General features: G+C 41.3%; 1 long non-coding RNA gene across 1 annotated transcript; it reads right to left on the minus strand.

Annotated features, from left to right (window-relative positions):
• Window positions 1-423: 423 nt before the first annotated feature.
• LOC123998581 lies at window positions 424-1,484 on the minus strand. Its single transcript, XR_006832291.1, has 2 exons — window positions 1,280-1,484; window positions 424-959 (listed from the first exon to the last, which is right to left on the minus strand). It is a non-coding gene; the product is annotated as an uncharacterized LOC123998581 (long non-coding RNA).
• Between the last annotated feature and the right edge of the window lie 10,018 nt (window positions 1,485-11,502).

Here is an 11,502-nt window from a genome sequence, read left to right on the forward strand (position 1 = left end):
GCTATGCCCACAAGAGAAGAAGCCAGATGTGGTGGTCCTGGGCTGGCGTAGTCTGTAGTGGTCTGTAGTTGTGAGGCCAGTTGGGCGTACTACCAAATTCTCTACAACAAGGTTGGAGGCAGCTTATGGTAGAGAAATTAGCAACAGCTCTGGTGGTCATTCCTGCAGTGAGCAATGCCATTTGCACACCTCCCTCAAAACTTGAGAGCTCTGTGGCGTTGTTCTGTTTGACAAAACTGCACATTTTAGAGTGGCCCCCAGCTCAAGGTGCACCTGTGTAATAACCATGCTGTTTAATCAGCTTCTTGATATTCCACACCTGTCAGGTGGATGGATTATCTTGGCGAAGGAGGAATGCTCAATAACAGGGATGTAAACAAAATTGAACAGCATTTGAGAGAAATAAGCTTTTTGAGCATATGGAACATTTCAGGGATCTTTTATTTCATCTCATTCATCTCAGCTTGAAAATATATGGCAAGACTTGAAAATAGCTGTCTAGCATGATCAACATCCAAAGTACAGATATTGTATAATCCATGTGTGCAAAGCTCTTAAGAGACTTACCCAGAAAGATTGCTGCCAAAGGTTATTCTAACATGTATTGACTCAAGGGTATGAATACTTATCAAAGACATATTTGTTTTCAATTTTTCATGAATATTTGTACATATGTTAGAATTTCTTTCACTTTGACAAAGTATTGTGTAGACCGTTGACAGAAAAAAATGACAACTAAATCTATTTTAATCCCGCTTGGAAAAACAAAATGTGGAAAAAGTAAAGGGGTATGAATAGTTTCTGAAGGCACTTGGGTGGTCTTACAAGTGGTGTGTGTGTGTCACTCATAGATCCAGTGTCCGCTGCTGTCCTCCCAGCACTGTAGCTCATTCTGCCTGAACCACAGAGAGATCTCTCTCTGAGCGCTCTCCACAGAGTCACTGCCATGGATCACATTCCTACAACACAGAAAGTCAACAAGATATAATCTCATGGTCACTGATGATAACATGTAACAGTATTGCTTCTCCATCCCTCTCTTCGCCCCTACCTGGGCTCAAACAAGGGACCATCTGCACACATCAACAACTGCCTCCCACAAATCATCGTTACCTATTGCTCCACAAAAGCAGAGGCCCTTGCAGAGCAAGGGAAACAGCTACTTCAAGGTCTCAGAGCAAGTGACGTTACTGATTGAAAAACTATTAGTGCGCACCAAACTAGCTAGCCATTTCACAACCAGTTACACACACACACACAATACACAGACACACTTTACCTGCCCACTTCCAAACAGTAGTCTCCTCTGATGGTTCCTGGTAAGGGAGTCTGCCGGGTTGGTCTCCCCCAGCATCTTGCGAGACATCTTCACCACATCCAGACCTTGCCACACCTAAACACATGCACACATATACACACCTGGATGAACAATTGCACAACTAGGGATGTGCACATTAACGTGGATAACCAGTAACGTTTAAATTGTGTAAACCATAATTTGGAACATACCCTGTCAAACTTTATAGGCACCTCTAACAGCAGTACTATAGATGTTTATGTTGCACAGTGGACATTACGTTACATTTGAGATCCAGGTTAAAAGTCCTTTGACGACAGTAAAACTACCTCCAGCTACCCTGTATCTACTCCCTAAAGCCTGGAGTGTGTCTGATATGGCACCCTAGTCCCTATATGGTGCATTACTTTTGATAAAGACCCATATTGCGCTGGACAAAACTAATGCACTATATAGGGAATAGGGTGCCGTTTTAGATGTCACTCAGATGTACTTTCCCCTGGAAGTACATCTGTATCTCTCCTGTATTTGACCTTTGACTTGTAATGGCCTGCATCTTCCCCCAAGCTACCCCCTGATACCTACAATCACCCCTAACCCAACCCTTTCTCGCCCACCTGCATCTTATCAACAACACAAGTACAGGAACATTAAAGGCATAATATAACGTCTCTCCAGAAATGACCCAAGTTTTGCCAACCAGTAATCCCAAAACTATTTATGGTATGACTTACTAAGACCCCCCACCTCCAATCAGCTTTCAGCTCACTGAACCACGCTGGAAACGGAGACAGCTGATTGGTCAAGAGGAATTCAGAGATAGGCAGTTATTGGTCTGAGTGAGTGACACGGTCACTGGCTGCTCATTGGTGAGTTGAATGTAGAGAGACTGACAGGTGATTGGTTGGTTCAGGGTGATTTTACCTCAGCCAGCTTTTAGTTAGAAGGTGAGGAGACGTTGTTGAATGTACTGGGAAAAAAACAAGATCAGTCTTGAATGCATTGGCCTGTAAATACAGTGAAGTTTGATCAGGAGGTGTGCAGACTCAGGATGCCTCGGAAATGGCGCCCAATGCCTTTTTATAATACTACTTTTGATCAGAGCTTGTCAAAAGTAGTGTACTATATAGGGAATAGGGTGCCATTTGTAATACAGATGTAGTTAAATTCATGGGGGATAACTGAGCCAGTAAATCAGGTGTAGTTGGAGTGAAGAGAAACTCTTGTTTTGGCATCAGAGGATGAACAGGGATTTGAATTGGTCCACATTAGAAGCAAGTTTCCAGACAGCCTTAATGACATAGAAGGGCCGTGTTTGAGCGGATCAAATATGTGATGCATTGTGGGTAAATTGTGACTGATTGATCTACAAATAATAATGAGTAGTTATTTATGATGCAAGGTGATTTGTAGATAAGTCAGGCTTGCACTGTCGATCAAACCCAAACTCTCCTGTAGAGAAAATGGACAGGTAAAGAGGCTCAGTTCTGTTTCGGCCTTTGTAAAAACCTATCTAGTCTTCTCAGGTCTGTGAACACCAAAGGGGTAAGGGCGAAGGGGAAAGTAACCGTGCCAAATAGTGGAAGGAGAGAGAGAGCCAGGCATATCCTCGACTGTGGGCTGTTTGGTTCATAACTAAATTCACCAACCGCCCACTTTACTCTGATTCCCAGACTGACAGTTGGACAGTGAGGTTTGTGCATGGTCGCCTGTTTTGAATGACAGCTGTAATTGACGATTCTGTAACTCTCCAGACATGCCCAAGGCCCTTCCCCTTCTTGTTCAGTATGTTACTCATATGTTGATCTCTTTATCTGTGTGGATTAAATATTAAACCTATTTGTGCGCTGAAAACCAGAGGCTGTGTTGTCTGTCGTTCTCTGTCGATTAACTTATTTTCAACCTTTTTTTGTGATCTTTTTAAAAAATTTACTTTTTTGAATTGCCGCATTTAAAGGTAATTTCCGATTGAGCCGACAATACAGTATGCAGAGTTTACTGTGAATGCAGTTTCCGCTAACATGGGAACATTGCCTTTAAATGATGCTGCAGTTCGGAACTTCCGGGTTTACGGGAATTAATTGAAGATGTACAAAGAAGTAACAAGGACAGTGGTTCAGATTCGGAAGAGTGAAGCTCAAGTCCATTTGGAACATACCCTGTCAAACTTTATAGGCACCTCTAACAGCAGTACTATAGATGTTCATATTGCACAGTGGACATTATGTTACATTTGAGATCCAGGTTAAAAGTCCTTTGACGACAGTACATAGCCTATCACACATACAACCACCCTTAATGTCTATGATAATACCTGTAAAAATAAAGGAATGAAATTCATTGAGAATTTTTTTATTAATTTCAATTCATTCATCCAAATTTATTTGAAGCGATACAGTTGGCTGTTCGACCACATTCAGTGTTTACAAACTTCCTTCTTCACTGTTGGTTCTCTGAGGTTTTTAAGAGTGTTTTTGGATTATGATGAGGTAAGAAAGCAGGACACAGCTGCTTCATGACATATTCTTCAAAAACCAAGAGTTGTTTATGACGACATCTTTAAAACTGCTAAAAATGAATAAAACAAATACACTGACCGAACTGTGAATGTTGTGCCTTCAGATTAAAACACAATAAATCACTATGAATGAATGAGATTAGAAAAATGTGCCCTTTATTCGCCTTTCTCTCTTCTCTCTCTGTCAGTGGTTATTGCTAAGTTTCAGAGAGAGCACTAATTGCATTCCACATCCATGACTGTCCAGTACATACAGAAAGCAGCAGCAGATATGCAATTAAAGAACCTACAGTACAAGGATTCTCCTTGCAGTGGAAATTCAATCTTAAAGTTAACCCACTGTGAATCTCACACCTTGCAGTTTAATCTCAATGTTATCTTGTGTAAGTAACCGTGGCGAAGATGTGTTGTCATTCCTTCAATATATTTCATCAAAGCAGCAATATCACTCCTAGCTGCCTACTACAAAAAGCCGCAAATATATTTTCATCATCCTAACCAACTTGCCCTCTAAATACACCTCTGCTGTCTTTAACCAAGATCTCAGCGATCACTGCCTCATTGCCTGCATCCGTAATGGGTCAGCGGTCAAACGACCTCCACTCATCACTGTCAAACGCTCCCTGAAACACTTCAGCGAGCAGGCCTTTCTAATCGACCTCGCTGGGGTATCCCTGGAAGGATATTGATCTCATCCCGTCAATAGAGGATGCCTGTTTTTTTTTTTTTTTGCCTTCCTAACCATCTTAAATAAGCATGCCCCATTCAAGATATTTAGAACCAGGAACAGGTTCTCCCCAGACCTGACTGCCCTTAACCAACACAAAAACATCCTATGGCGTTCTGCATTTAGCATCGAACAGCCCCCGTGATATGCAGCTTTTCAGGGAAGCTAGAAACCAATATAATACACAGGCAGTTAGAGAAGCCAAGGCTAGCTTTTTCAAGCAGAAATTTGCTTCCTGCAACACTAACTCAAAAAAGTTCTGGGACACTGTCCATGGAGAATAAAGAACACCTCCTCCCAGCTGCCCACTGCACTGAATATAGGAAACACTTTCGCCACTGATAAATCCACTATAATTGAGAATTTCAATAAGCATTTTTCTACGGCTGGCCATGCTTTCCACCTGGCTACCCCTAACCCCAGTCAACAGCACTGCACCCCCCACAGCAACTCGCCCAAGCCTTCCCCATTTCTCCTCCCAAATCCAGTCAGCTGATGTTCTAAAAGAGCTGCAAAATCTGGACCCCTACAAATCAGCCGGGCTAGACAAATTAGCCGGGCTAGACAATGGGGAAGGCTTGGGCGAGTTCTTTCTTTCTAAAATGATCTGCTGAAATTGTTGCCGCCCCTATTACTAGTCTGTTCAACCTCTCTTTCGTGTCGTCTGAGATTCCCAAAGATTGGAAAGCAGCTGCGGTCATCCCCCTCTTCAAGGGGGGGACACTCGACTCAAACTGCTACAGACCTATAATCTTTCCTACCCTGCCTTTCTAAGGTCTTCGAAAGCCAAGTCAACAAACAGATTACCGACCATTTCGAATCTCACCATACACTCTCTGCTAGGCAATCTGGTTTCAGAGCTGGTCATGGGTGCACCTCAGCCACGCTCAAGGTCCTAAACGATATCTTAACCGCCATCGATAAGAAACATTACTGTGCAGCCGTATATTCATTGATCTGGCCATGGCTTTCAATTCTGTCAATCACCACATCCTCATCGGCAGACTCGACAGCCTTGGTTTCTCAAATGATTGCCTCGCCTGGTTCACCAACTACTTCTCTGATAGAGTTCAGTGTGTCAAATCGGAGGGTCTGCTGTCCGAACCTCTGGCAGTCTCTATGGGGGTGCCACAGGGTTCAACTCTTGGACCGACTCTTCTCTGTAATACATCAATGATGTCGCTCTTGCTGCTGGTGAGTCTCTGATCCACCTCTACGCAGACGACACCATTCTGTATACTTCTGGCCCTTCTTTGGACACTGTGCTAGGTAAAGTCCCCCCTTATCTCAGCTCGCTGGTCACCATAGCATCACCCACCTGTAGCACGCGCTCCAGCAGGTTATATCTCTCTGGTCAACCCCAAAACCAATTATTTCTTTCTCTCCTTCCAGTTCTCTGCTGCCAATGACTGGAACAAACTACAAAAATCTCTGAAACTGGAAACACTTATCTCCCTCACTAGCTTTAAGCACGAGCTGTCCGAGCAGCCCACAGATTACTTTAACCCATCTATAATTTAGCCCAAACAACTACCTCAGTAAGGAACTACTGTATTTATTTTATTTATTTATGCACCCATTATTTTTATTTCTACTTTGCACATTCTTCCACTGCAAATCTACCATTCCATTGTTTTACTTGCTGTATTGTATTTACTTTGCCACCATGGCCTTTTTGCCTTTACCTTCCTTATCTCACCTCATTTGCTCACATCGTATAGGTCTACTGTATTATTGACTGTATGTTTTGTTTTACTCCATGTGTAACTCTGTCTTGTTGTATGTGTCGAACTGCTTTGCTTTATCTTGGCCAGGTCGCAATTGTAAATGAGAACTTGTTCTCAACTTGCCTACCTGGTTAAATAAAGGTGAAATAAATAAAATAAAATAAAAGTTCAACCACAAAGACAAAGGAAGTGTTCCAGTGCCTCACAAAGAGGGGCACCTAAACATACATTGAATATCCCTTTGAGCATGATGTTAATTATTAATAATGATTAATGATGTATTAATTACATTTTGGATGGCGTATTACTAAACCGAGTCACTACAAAGACACAGGTATCCTTCCTAACCCTGTTGCCAAAGAGGAAGGAATCACACAAGGATTACACCATGAGGCCAATGGTGACTATAAAACAGTTTGTTTGTCTGTGATAGGAGAACAGGATGGATCAACAACATTGTAGTTACCCCAAAATATTAACCTTAATTGACAGAGTCAAAAGCAAATGCAAAATATAAATATTCCAAAATATGCATCAAGGTTTGCAATAAGGCACTAAAGTAAAACTGCAAACATTGTGGCAAAAACATGTACTTTATGTCCTGAATACAAAGTCTTATGTTTTGGGGCAAAACCAACACAACACTGAGTGCCACTCTTAATATTTGCAAGCCTGGACCACCAGGCTGCATCATGTTATGGGTATGCTTGTCATCGACAAGGACTAGGGAGTTTTTGCATGATAAAAATAAACGGAATAGATAAAACCTGGTTCAGTCTGCTTTCCAACAGACACTGGGAGACACCTTTCAGCAGGACAATAACCTAAAACACAAGGCCAAATATACAGTGCCTTCAGAAACTATTCAATACCCCTTCACTTATTACACATTTTGTTTTGTTACAGCCTGAATTAAATAATAATAATAATCTCACCCACCTACACACAGTACCTAATAATGTCAAAGTGAAACAAATGTATAAAAAAATTAGCAAATTTATTTAAAATGAATTACAGAAATATCTCATTTACATAAGTATTTACTGGTGTGGTAATTCAACTGCTGCAAACCCTCCTACTTAACTGGCCAACGGATTTTCTCATGGAGTTTTCATTCAATATCAAATCAAATGTAACCCTTCTTACATCAGCTGATTTATCAAAGTGCTGCACAGAAACCCAGCCTAAAACCCCAAACAGCAAGCAATACAGTTGTAGGAAAAACTAATTCAATAGGGTTTTTAGTACATTTATCTTAGTTTGAATTTTGACCACAGACTCAATAGAACATATCTAGTTATATATATCGGGTTTAGAATGTTAGGCATCAATGAAAGAAATCCGTCTAAATATATGCATATTCGTCTCCGTTAGAATTTGAAGAGTTGCTGTCCCATTCTCTGCGATTGTCATTCTAATGGAATCCAGAAACAATAAAACCCTGTCCATTTACATCAAAAGGTGCAAAGTTATGGGCAAAGACACATTTACATTACATTACAACTAAGTAATTTATAGCAGACGCTCTTATCCAGAGCGACTTACAAATTGGTGCATTCACCTTATGACATTCAGTGGAACAACCACTTTACAATAGTGCATCTAAATATTTTAAGGGGGGGGTGAGAAGGATTACTTTATCCTATCCTAGGTATTCCTTAAAGAGGTGGGGTTTCAGGTGTCTCCGGAAGGTGGTGATTGACTCCGCTGTCCTGGCGTCGTGAGGGAGTTTGTTCCACCATTGGGGAGCCAGAGCAGCGAACAGTTTTGACTGGGCTGAGCGGGAACTGTACTTCCTCAGTGGTAGGGAGGCGAGCAGGCCAGAGGTGGATGAACGCCTGGGTGTAAGGGCCTGATCAGAGCCTGGAGGTACTGAGGTGCCGTTCCCCTCACAGCTCCGTAGGCAAGCACCATGGTCTTGTAGCGGATGCGAGCTTCAACTGGAAGCCAGTGGAGAGAGCGGAGGAGGCGGGGTGACGTGAGAGAACTTGGGAAAGTTGAACACTAGACGGGCTGCGGCGTTCTTGGATGAGTTGTAGGGGTTTAATGGCACAGGCAGGGAGCCCAGCCAACAGCGAGTTGCAGTAATCCACACAAAACATACACATCAAATTAAATATTTATCTTGATCAAAAACAACCACTTCTGGTGTAGTATAATTTTAACATCCTTACAAACCACTTAATGTAAATGTACATTACTATATTGTACATAGGCTGGTCATCAAGGTTTGTACCTGTACACTTTACATCATCAGCATGATGAAAAACATTGCAGAATACAGTAATTGAGCACATTGTGACATCAAGTGGTTTGTGATGATGTGATGATGTGATAATGTGGCTCAGTTGGTAGAGCATGGCGCTTGCAATGCTAGGGTTGTGGTTTCGATTCCATTGGGGAAAATGTATGCACTCACTACTAAGTTGCTCTGGATAAGAGAGTTTACTAAAATGGAAAATAAATGAATAGACCATTTCAGTTTTCACAAAGAAATAAGTTGCATTTGCAAAGTATTTCAAGAAACTGGAAAACATAGTGTATTCAGACCCCTTGACTTTTTCCACATTTTGTTACATTACAGCCTTATTCTAAAATTGATTCAATATTTTTTTCCCTAATCAATCTACACACAATACCCCAAATGACAAAGCAAAAACAGGTTTTTAGAAATGTTTGCAAATTTATAATACTTTTTAAAAAATTATCACAATTACATACAGTTGAAGTCGGAAGTTTACATACACAGGTTGAAGTCATTAAAGCTCATTTTTCAACCAGTCCACAAATTTCTTGTTAATAAACTATAGTTTGGCCAGTCGGTTAGGATATCTACTTTGTGCATGACACAAGTTATTTTACAGATTACTGTATCACAATTCCAGTGGGTTAGAAGTTTACATACACTAAGATGACTGTGCCTTTAAACAGCTAAGAAAATTTCAGAAAATGTAATGGCTTTAGAAGCTTCTGATAGGCTAATTGACATAATTTGAGTCAATTGGAGGTGTACCTGTGGCTGTATTTCAAGGCCTACCTTCAAACTCATTACATTACATTACTCTTATCCATTACTCTTATCCAGAGCGACTTACAAAACTCAGTGCCTCTTTGCTTGACATCATGGGAAAATCAAAAGAAATCAGCCAAGACCTCAGAAAAACAATTTTAGACCACAAGTCTGGTTCTTAAAATAAAGTGGTGATCATAATTGACCTAAAACAGGGATTTTTACTAGGATTGAATGTCAGGAATTGTGAAAAACTGAGTTTAAATGCATTTGGCTAAGGTGTATATAAACTTCCAACTTCAACTAAGTATTCAGACCCTTTACTCAGTACTTTGTTGAATCACATTTGGAGTATGACGTTACGTTACAAACCTGGCATAACTGTATTTGGGAGTTTCTCCCATTCTTCCATCTAGCCACTCTACCGTAAAAAGGCCTCATTGGTAGAGTGCTGCAGAATGGTTGTACTTCTGGAAGGTTCTCCCCATCTCCACAGAGGAACTCTGGGGTCTGAATACTTTTCTGAATTCACTGTATATCAAGCAAGTATCATATTAACTTTTTTACAGATAATAATCAGACAAATGTTGGGAAACACTCAAATACATTTTGTTAAAATGTTTTCACAAAATGAGTGCTCTTGGCCTTTACTCGTCCTGTATTAGTGGACCAAAATTGGCCCCCTTTGCGCAGGCAAGCATTTTTGCAGCAGCCCACCCTCAAACTACTTCCTGCGGCTATGCCCACAAGAGAAGAAGCCAGATGTGGTGGTCCTGGGCTGGCGTAGTCTGTAGTGGTCTGTAGTTGTGAGGCCAGTTGGGCGTACTACCCAAATTCTCTACAACAAGGTTGGAGGCAGCTTATGGTAGAGAAATTAGCAACAGCTCTGGTGGTCATTCCTGCAGTGAGCAATGCCATTTGCACACCTCCCCTCAAAACTTGAGAGCTCTGTGGCGTTGTTCTGTTTGACAAACTGCACATTTAGAGTGGCCCCCAGCTCAAGGTGCACCTGTGTAATAACCATGCTGTTTAATCAGCTTCTTGATATTCCACACCTGTCAGGTGGATGGATTATCTTGGCGAAGGAGGAATGCTCAATAACAGGGATGTAAACAAAATTGAACAGCATTTGAGAGAAATAAGCTTTTGAGCATATGGAACATTTCAGGGATCTTTTATTTCATCTCATTCATCTCAGCTTGAAAATATATGGCAAGACTTGAAAATAGCTGTCTAGCATGATCAACATCCAAAGTACAGATATTGTATAATCCATGTGTGCAAAGCTCTTAAGAGACTTACCCAGAAAGATTGCTGCCAAAGGTTATTCTAACATGTATTGACTCAAAGGGTATGAATACTTATCAAAGACATATTTGTTTTCAATTTTTCATGAATATTTGTACATATGTTAGAATTTCTTTCACTTTGACAAAGTATTGTGTAGACCGTTGACAGAAAAAAATGACAACTAAATCTATTTTAATCCCTTGGAAAAACAAAATGGGAAAAAGTAAAGGGGTATGAATAGTTTCTGAAGGCACTTGGGTGGTCTTACAAGTGGTGTGTGTGTCACTCATAGATCCAGTGTCCGCTGCTGTCCTCCCAGCACTGTAGCTCATTCTGCCTGAACTGGCTGGTAGAGAGATCTCTCTCTGAGCGCTCTCACAGAGTCACTGCCATGGATCACATTCCTACAACACAGAAAGTCAACAAGATATAATCTCATGGTCACTGATAACATGTAACAGTATTACTTCTCCATCCCTCTCTTCGCCCCTACCTGGGCTCAAACAAGGGACCATCTGCACATCAACAACTGCCTCCCACAAATCATCGTTACCTATTGCTCCACAAAGCAGAGGGCCTTGCAGAGCAAGGGAAACAGCTACTTCAAAGGTCTCAGAGCAAGTGACGTTACTGATTGAAAAACTATTAGTGCGCACCAAACTAGCTAGCCATTTCACAACCAGTTACACACACACACACAATACACAGACACACTTTACCTGCCCACTTCCAAACAGTAGTCTCCTCTGATGGTTCCTGGTAGAGTCTGCCAGGTTGGTCTCCCCAGCATCTTGCAGGAACATCTTCACTACATCCAGACCTTGCCACACCTAAACACATGCACACATATACACACCTGGATGAACAATTGCACAACTAGGGATGTGCATTAACGTGGATAACCAGTAACGTTTAAATTGTGTAAACCATAAT

Source organism: Oncorhynchus gorbuscha, linkage group LG16 (genome assembly GCF_021184085.1).
Source record: "Oncorhynchus gorbuscha isolate QuinsamMale2020 ecotype Even-year linkage group LG16, OgorEven_v1.0, whole genome shotgun sequence".
NCBI classification, from domain to species: domain Eukaryota; kingdom Metazoa; phylum Chordata; class Actinopteri; order Salmoniformes; family Salmonidae; genus Oncorhynchus; species Oncorhynchus gorbuscha.